This window comes from Psammomys obesus, unplaced genomic scaffold (genome assembly GCF_907164565.1).
Source record: "Psammomys obesus unplaced genomic scaffold, mPsaObe1.curated_primary_1811, whole genome shotgun sequence".
In the NCBI taxonomy this organism is placed as follows: Eukaryota; Metazoa; Chordata; class Mammalia; order Rodentia; family Muridae; genus Psammomys; species Psammomys obesus.
In genome coordinates this window covers 9230762-9238593 of record NW_026596040.1, presented here as the reverse complement: position 1 = coordinate 9238593, position 7832 = coordinate 9230762, and positions in this window count along the sequence as shown.

Here is a 7832-nt window from a genome sequence, read left to right as displayed (position 1 = left end):
CATTCCATTCATAGAAAAGGTTGCCCAGGAAACTTCATTCAGAGCTCGATGGATCCAAAGATGCAAAGAATGAGCCCTCGGTAATGTTAATGAGGAGCATGAATGTTGTGCTTGTGAGATTTGCATGCTGACAATGAACAGGAATATCACTTAACAGTGTTTGCTGAGGACTGAGATTTTGGTATGCCCTGGTATGGGCCACTTGACAAGAGAAGTCTAACCTCCCTGTGTGGGCCATGAAATGTCCATTCTCCCCAGTAACATGGACACTCTACCTCTTTCAACCTTAATGTCCTCACCTATGGGGAGGGGAATTCCATCATCTCTCTTCTTTCCCATCTAAACTACAGGCTCTTAGTATTATGCCTAGCTTCAAAAATTAACGTCAAGTGAAGCTGGAGAGATGGCACAACAGTTAAGAGCATTCATTTGCTGCTTTTCCAGAGGATCCAGGCTTGGTTTCCAGCACCCACATGACACCTTATAGCCATCTATAGCTCAAGTTCCAGAGGATCTGACACCCTCTTTTAGCCTCCCCAGTTACGAGGCATGAACACAGTGCGGATACACACATTCGGACAAATATTTATACATAATGAATAAATAACTACATCTTTTGCTTTTTGAATTAAGTTTGGGGATAGCTTATTGCTTAAGATGGTGTGGCACAATTGCCCACACATTCTAAAGATGCACAAAATAAATGAATGTAATTTTTAAAATTAGGCCGGTTATTCATTGATCATTATCATCTGGTTCTCCACTATCCCACAAGTAAATTTTAGTCACTTTAATTGAAGCAATAATCTGCATCGGCGACATTGAGAGAACATAGCAGCTTTCCAGAATTACATATGTAGATAACACAGAGGTGTTTTATTTGCTGGGAACTTCTAATTATAATTGGTGTTTCCAAAAGAAGTCATCAATGGTGTCTGAAGATCTAAAGGACATTTTTAAAGCAGTATTTCCCATAAAGTATGACACACTTCACATTATGTAGCCATTCCTAAAGCCATTTCTTGTCTTCCTGGAAAACATCAACAGCTGTTTGGGGACCAAAGCCATAAGCACTTCAAAGATAAAGAATAGACCTAGAAGAGTAGCATGTTCAAGACACAAAAGTAGTGATAAGAAAGTAATATCCACTGGGCAGTTGTGGTCCACACCTTTAATCCCAGCAGAACAGGGGGATATCTGAATTTGATGAGTTTGAGGCCAGCCTGGTCTACAGAGTGAGTTGCAGGATGGCCAGGAAATCCTGCACAGAGACATCAAACACACAGAAACCCAGTCTCAGGAAAAAAAAAGTATATGTGTGTGTGTGTGTGTGTGTGTGTGTGTGTGTGTGTGTGTGTGTAAAGAAAAATGAAACATAAGAAGAAAGTTATATCCTATTCATATCCATGACCCCCGTGTTCAAAATCAACTCTGTGTCTCAAATGGGTAACCACCATACCTTAAGCCTAGACCAGGTGGATTCTTGAGTGCCTTTCCCCTATTAGGATAAAACTGCATGATATAAAAAAAATCAACAAGTAACCAATTAGCCAGTAGCAACTACACTCTCTTACTATTTAGTACAATCTTAGATTTCTCACTTCTAATACAATGTTAGAATTGCAGAAGATGGCTAGAAGAAAGAATAAAATGATGTTCGCAATGACTCTAGACACTCTTGTAGGGCTTACTAGCTTCGGTCCATGGTCAATCCTTTGACCAAAATGTACTGCGAGAGTGACTAGTCAGTCAGATAGCCTCCATAATTATGCAACCAGAGGGAGGGTCCCTTCCCAGGGGCTCCACTTCTTTTCTCTCCTTACCAAGCTGGTCATCACTGGGAAGCAGGGCTTCATGCTATCCTAGAAGTAGAGTTGAATTTAAAGGATTTGTGTTCCAGCCTCTGACACTGGACAAGTTACATATTATAGGACTATTGTCACCTGCCGACTGCACGCCCATAAAAAGGAATACAATTATAGGATTGCTCTGAGGATCAATTGGCTAATGCTTCCAAATCCCCTGGCAAATCAAATGTAATAGTAAACGTTAGCTATTGTTATTATTAATTAACATAGCCATTGACAAAAAAAAATAGACAAAAATACAAAAACAACAACAACAAAAAAGACATGTATTAAGGCACAAGCAGATAAAATATAGTGCCCATTTGGAGGAGTGCTGGGAGAATTAGCTATGGTGCCGGACTCATAAAACATAGCTCCTTCGCATCTACTTACTAATACACTGTTGCGAGCACATGCCTTTGAAACAAGAACAGTATCTCTCTTATCTTGTCCACGAGCAGAGCCTTAAAGAGGACTCATGCAGAGTCAGGTGTAAACAAGCAATAGTTGAATTAATTCCACAGACAAGTACTTCCAAGGAGTCAGACCCTTTATCTAGAAGTTATAAATTACCTAATTTGTTACATTTATTGACTCTCTGCTTTTTCCAATTTGACAAAGACCTCCCTTTTCATTATATTATTGACAACATACCATTGACTGTTGAATTAATTACCTGACTGGCCTGCTATCTAGTGTAGGGTACTTCTGGAGCATTCTGGAGCACTTGAGTCGCACAGGAGATGAGATTTCTCCTGTCCGTTGGGTCTGAATGTTTCAACTCTCACGTGTCAGTTTGGGTGCAATATAAAAGTCTCTGTACAGAGTTCATTTCTAGAAAGAATAGATGGCCAAGGATAGGTCAGTGTGGATACTCCTGGGTAAACACAGCACCATTAATTCCAGTTCTTCCGTACTTGCAATGCATAGATTTCTTTGTTCCCTAGCTGATTCATTTTAACCATTTTGGATAGCTGTGGTGAGTTTTCCAGCAGGGCTTGCTAGGAAAGGAAGATGCACAGAGAGTGGACAAATCAGGGCACTGTGGCACACCAAACTCAGAAAAGCATTCACTGTGTGGCCTGTCACAAAAAACAGCCTGGAAGCTTTGTGAGCAGAGCTGACATCACTTGGTTACCTCTTACTTTCTTTTTCTTAGCCAAACAATGGAATTTTTTTTTCTTAAAACTCTTTTAAAGCCGTAATTTATCCAGGAGTAAAGTCAAATCAAGGACTCTTCCACTCGCCGTTCCAGAAGATTCTGATTTATGTTGAAAACGAAAATACATTTTAATTCCACTTTATGTTTTTTGTTGTCTGGACTTCCTCTGAATCTGGTAGCTGACATCTTTTGCAATAATAAACACATGGAAAGGATGCCAACTGGAAATAGGGCATTGGTGAATAAACTGGAAAACTACTTTGATTCACAAGAAGAGGGTGGTAACTTATTAACTCAATTTTCTGACAAAATTTAAAATTCTAGCCCCTCTTCAAAATTGTTCTAGGAACACAATGCCAAATTATGGGCATCCAAGGACACTCTGAGAGACATGAAAAAAGAAAGCTAGGTGAGCAATGAACCTTATTAGCTTGTGTCCTCTCTAGCTGATGGCTGCCATTAGGCTACTGGAGAATGACATCATTTTCTCTAAGAGACAGTCAGCTTGGAAATGTCAGCTCTCTGTGTGAATTAATTTCTACAGCTGCTTTATGTTACCTTCTGCTCCTTGCTAGGAGAAAGACACATATTTCATTCCTGGATCTTTCAGGCACATTGCTGTTTTTAATATATATATTACATGTAATATATATATATATAACATTTTAAGCCATTCCAATCTGAACACATTTTGCTTTGATATGCCTCATTGGGGGCATATCAGTGACTACAATAAAGTACAAGGCCAACCTGTAAGTTCTACACTCTCGTTTGAACAGTGTAATCCCTTTTCAGTGCAAATTGCTTTTATTTTATAGTTTTGTTTTATTTTCCAAAGACTTCTTTAGTATGATGTTGGTAAGAATACTTATGTTGCCCTGATGTAGCTATAAAGGCATAGCAGAGAGCAAGGGTAGGAGAGCAGAGCAAAGGGGCCAGATTTGAGGGGGACAGAATAAAAAGACTATAAAATATAAGTCATCCAAAATGTCTTGCCTTGATGCAACTTTTTGTACTTCATCTGCTACATGAGAGTATCAAGTAGTCATTTATTAACATATTCACTAAACATTGCCAGGTGCTTATACGCTTTCAAGGCTTAGTTTAGTCATAAGGGAAGCCAAATGAATTAGATGTTGCCTACATTTCATAAAGGTTTGGAGCTTGCATGTGAGAGACATAAGAGAAATATTAAAGTAGCATAAAAATTCCATAAAGGAAACTGGGCAGGCACATCTGAGAGCAGATTTGCAAGAAAGATCACAAGCATTTAAAGACATGCCCATACAATCCTTTAAGTGAGGGTAAATGAGAAAAGGTAGAAAAGAAAAATGGAAAACCACCTCTTACAACAAAACACCTCCATACATGGGAAGAAAAACCAGCAGAGGTGTGTGAAGAACCTGGTTATGATTTTCCATACAAGGAAAGATTGTCCATGACCTCTTGTTTCTGGATTCTTTCATGCAGCTCAATACAACCATGGGTTACAAAGAGCAGCAGGGACTTTTTTCGTTGCTTAGGAGAATCACATTGTAAGCACATAGAACAACCTGCTTATGTAGACCGTTGATAGACAGCTGGTCATCTGGAGTTTTCTGTATTTAAGAATATTCCTGTATAAGCCTTTTCAGAAGTCTCAAAGTTTATTTCTAATGGGCAAATACATGAGTAGATTTGCTGTTGATAAATGGCGGTGGGTGCTAAAGAAGTGGCTCATCATTTAAGGACACTTGCTGCTCCTGCCGAAGACCCAGGTTTGTTTCCCAGCATCCACATGGCAGCTTGCAACTACCCATAGCTGTAGTCTCAGGGCATTTAATGCCCTTTTCTGACCTCCCAGGGCTCCTGCATGCATGCGGCACACTTGTGTGCATTGAGTCATACACACAGACACATAAAATAAAATATTTTTTAAAATATCTTTTTTAAAAAGATAAAGGTGGAATTAAATGTCTGGGAGGCTATCATGAAGGGGGGGGCATTATAAAACATCGCCTGGAAAGATGAGGGAGAAAAAAGAAAATCCAGGCCAGCTGGGGAATGTGAAGAGGGTGCAAAAAGGCAGAAGGCGTCTGTGCCCATGGTATCTGAAAAGGAGAATCATCAGATGTGAATTACAGAGTACAAAGAGGTTGTTCCCTCCAGCAGGCAGCTTTTGGGATGCTTCCAGAGTCTTGCTGCAGTGAGCAGAGTCTCCCCAATTTGGAAATAATTACTGGAACTTCAGAAAGTGTTGCTCACATTTTTAAAAAGTGGCATCATTTCTCAGAACCCAATTACGTAAAATCAGTGTCTGTCTTCAGTGATCCTGGTGGGTAGAAAAGACGTGTGTTGATCCAACTACTGCCATCCATCATCAGTTCCACTGAATCTACAGAACGAACGGGGTCTGGACAAGAGCAGATCCCCTTATGATGACCCGATCTCAGCCACTTTGATGGTACAAGTCAGGTCTCTGGTCCCATTTTACACTTATATCTGTACTCAAGGGCCACATGATCACCAGTTACAGAGAAGATAAACGGATCCTCTGGCCAGAAGTTAACACATCCACATATCATCCGTTTCATCAGTTTTTCCCAAGTCACTTTTGAAGGTTTTTTTTTTTTTAATTACGTTCTTTGCATTGTATTCTTATATTACCTTTGGTCATTAAAAATAGAAATGAGACCTGTTGATGTCTACAGGTCTACCATTCATGATAGACTGCTTGTCTACCATTCATGAAGCCCTGTATTCAGTCCCAAATACTGTATTATAAGCCTTGTATGGGAGCACAAGCCTGTAACCCCACCACTCAGGAGGTAGAGGCAGGGGGACCAGAAGTTCAAGCTCATCCTCCATTTCTGAGCAAGTTGAGTATCCATGAAACTTTAAAAACCATTGACAAAGCACACACGCACCCACACTTCTCCTAGGAATCTCTGAGACAGTAAGCAGCCAACAGCTGGCCATGCAGATGGGAGCTGGAGTGTCAGTCTCATTCCTACTTTACAAAGAGATGTAGGTGTCTACAGGATTCCGTTGCTTATAAATTTGCTTAAAAGCCAACAGTCTGGGTTATTCATATTGCAATGCGAGGCAGTGTCTAAGAAACATCAATATGTAGAGACAGACTTCTTTACAAATAACCATACTCATGCTACTATGGTCCTGGGGAATAAGACCTTAGGAGTCTGGGGAACAGTGTTTCCTGGGTTAAGACAAGGGACCTCTCTGAAATGTAATACTTTATTCATAAAACAATAATACTGTGGTAGATGACCTCTACAATCCTTTATAACACTAAAATTATGTTTCAAAGGAAAACTACTAAATGACAAGATTAGATAGCCACACAGTGACTGAACCCAACCATAGTTTGGCTGCTCCAATTATTTCAGTCATTTCAGTGATCAATAATGTTCCCAGGGACCCAATCAATTATGCCGCTAGCTGTGTGGATCATTCAGGCAACTAGGACACGCTGGCTGGCGGCGTGTGGTCCATTCCAGCCTCTGTGTTCAGCTATGAAAAAAATGAAAACATCTATATGTCCCTTTGACTAAATACCCTGTTTCTCATGGTACAGTCTTTTCTGGTTTTTTAACAGGAAATAACTGCCACTGTTGTTCTGTGTAAATTTTTCCTGCAAACCACGCCCAGAAAGCAGCAGACTTAGATGGTCTCCTATTGCCCTGCACTGCCTGTCTAAAGGGAGTGCCCGGGCAATCCAGGGCTTGTATAAGATTTATCACAATAGAACCATGCACTTTCAGGAACATACTTTTGGCAGCTGTGCTCAGCCCACACTCACAAGATGAACGGCTAATGACAGAGCTCGGATGGCTTGGAAAAGCTAAACTATTCAGTATCTTGAGTTTACAGGAAAACACTGGCCAAAGGTTCTTATGTTGCCCTGGTTCTTTCTCCTTTCTCTGCTTTACTCTAACTTTAGGAGTATAATCTTACTTATCACCTTTCCCTAGACCACAACCTCTATGGGGTTAAAACTACCCATCTTGATCATGATTTTTGTGTTCAGTGCTTACACAGAACCCCGCATATGGAAGCCAATTAATAAGTAATTGGAGACCAAATGATTAATCTTACTTGTCAAATCCTTCTCATATGTAATTATAATTGGTGTAATGCTAGCACATAAAAAGACTTGACCTGCCTATGCCTTAAAATAGTTAACAAGACCATTTTTCACTGCTTTTGTCTCTTAAACAACCTAACCCAAATGCTTCTAAACAAAAAATCTAAACAAAACACAAACAGGAGCTGACCTTCCTCTTTTCCTCCAGCACCAGGCACATATATGGTATATATGTACATATGCAGGAAAATCCACTCCTACACATGAAAAATCAATAAACAAATTTATCTCCTTTTTTTAGATTTGAGACAGGGTCTCTCTATGTAGCCCTGATTGTTCTGGAACTCTCTGTGTAGACCGGCCAATCTGGAAATAGCTGTGTAGGCCAGGCTGACCTCTGCCTCCTGAGTCCTGGGATCAAAGTGTATACCACTACACATAGCTAAATAAATCTTTTTTTAAAGCATCTTTAAGAAATAAGTAAATTAAGGGGCTGGAGAGATGGCTCAGTAGTTAAGAACACTGGCTGCTCTTCCAGAAGATCTGGGTTCAATTTCCAGCATCCAAATGGCAGTTCACAATTGTCTGTAACTCCAGTTCCAGGAGATCTGATATTCTTAGACAGACAGGCAGGGAAAACATCAATGCACATTAGATAGATAGATATATCAGTAGATAGATGATAGAGATAGTAGATAGATAGATAGATAGATAGATAGATAGATAGATAGATAGATAG